Here is a 1,923-nt window from a genome sequence, read left to right as displayed (position 1 = left end):
CCCCCCCGCGCTATCGATTCGCCGTCTCCCCCTTCTTCCCAGACGCGAAACATGTGTTTCCTTAATCTTCACTGATTATTCTGGGGCTTAAGAAACCCGGAGACACAACCTGCGGGAGAGCAATTCCCCTAATGACCAGGAACAATTATCAACAGGTCTTTGCCTCCGACCCACAGAAACAGATTTAAGAGGTTCCCCGAAATACCTTACACGAAGCTCTGTCGCAAAGCAGAGGCATTTCAGAAATATTTCACTTACACGCAGCAGAAAATGAACAAGCTCTCCTGTGGATGAGGGCATTTTTAATATTTTTTTTTTTTTTTCTCTCACGAGAAATCAAGCTAGTGACGTCTATTTCAAAGGTGTTTATAGCTACGGAAACCCAACGCGTAAGCGCTGCTAAACCTTGTATTAGTGCTGTAGCACCCTCACGGCCGGTCTTTCGTGCTAAAAACACGCTGAAAATTAATTACGACGCCGGCTGATGCATTTTTGCACCATCTCCCCGCGCTTTGCCTGAGCCCGCAGCCCCGCACTCCGAAACTGTTGCTGCATCTGAAAAGGAAGAAAGCAAAAAAGCAACTTTTCAAGCACCCGATTAACCTTTCCCAGTCCGTGGCGACACAGCTAAATATTGCCTAGGTAACCCGAGGCGGGGAAATGAAGGACAATTTTTTTTCAGATAAAATTGAAAAAGCTGACCCAGGCTTGCTCGCCTTTTGGTTATGCGCCTTCTTCTTAAACATAAGGATTCTTCTAGTCAGTCAAGGGGCAGCTCACATGCCACCATCTTTTATTCAAAGGCAGGCACAGATGTTCCTTCTGCAGGGGAGGTTTTAATTTATGAAAATGATATTGTTTATGCATGAATGCACTCTGCATAACACACAGTACTTCCATCTGATGAGAGAAATACCACAGAACCAGTGCCAATGTCAGGAACATATTCTGCAAATTTAGTCGCTTAAATGTTTAATGAATATTTGGAAGGCATTTCCAAACCACAAGAAACCTTTTCAATTACCTTTTCTTTTTCCACGGTTAATAACAAAATTCAACTCCTCTAGCCAACGTAATTTACTTAAAAGATCTACCTAGGCTATCTGAATGTTTGCTACTGTGATACTTTAGAGAAAATAATATTTTAATGTTATAAGCAACCTAATAAGGAAAATTAATTAGGCATTTTGGTAACTAGAGGCTCCATTTTACGAATTACTTGTGAGTTTTGTTATTTCAATTAGTTTAGGGCTTTTTTTCCCCCACCCTTATAGAATATTGGAGATCTTCCCCCCCGGTCCCCTTTGCTGCTGCTTCCATGATATTTAGTTTTTCTTATTGTTAATATCAAGCCAAATCTTGAAATCTCTGCTCATGACTCCCACAGGAAGGTCTATCAAGGTCCCTTTCAACGGAAAGAATTACTCACAGTGTTCCTCTCCTATGAGCATATCGCTAATTAACTAAGGCTACAGTGGGATTATCTAACTTCCACATGCGGAGGAAACTCTGGGGTTGAGTCATACCCACACACATACTGGGTCATCCAGCGGAGGCCTAGGACTCTATTTTTATGGCGTGTTGGGACCAATGGCTTTTCCCTTCCTCTTTATGCCATACTCCTGACAACAGAAATTGTTCTGCCACCGGTACATGCTTGAGAAGACCCCTGTGAAATCTCTGCAGGTACAGTGCCTAAAAGTAACAGTCATGACTTGCAGCTTTTCCCTTCTTGGTTTTTTGAAGCAACAGAAGAGGGTCTAGAGGTTGTGGATTCATCGTGGCCTGTGATACAGCTAAGTATCACAGCTGTGATGGAGGGGTCTGAAATGGTGGAATTCCAGGTTACATTCAGAAGATATCTGAGATGCTGAAGCCTTAGCTTTTACCTAGCCCAAGTGAAAAATGTGCCTGAACATCAGA

The sequence above is a fragment of the Charadrius vociferus genome, unplaced genomic scaffold (assembly GCF_000708025.1).
Source record: "Charadrius vociferus isolate BGI_N301 unplaced genomic scaffold, ASM70802v2 scaffold315, whole genome shotgun sequence".
In the NCBI taxonomy this organism is placed as follows: Eukaryota; Metazoa; Chordata; class Aves; order Charadriiformes; family Charadriidae; genus Charadrius; species Charadrius vociferus.
The sequence above is the reverse complement of the archived record's forward strand: the minus strand, read 5'-3'. Positions refer to the sequence as shown.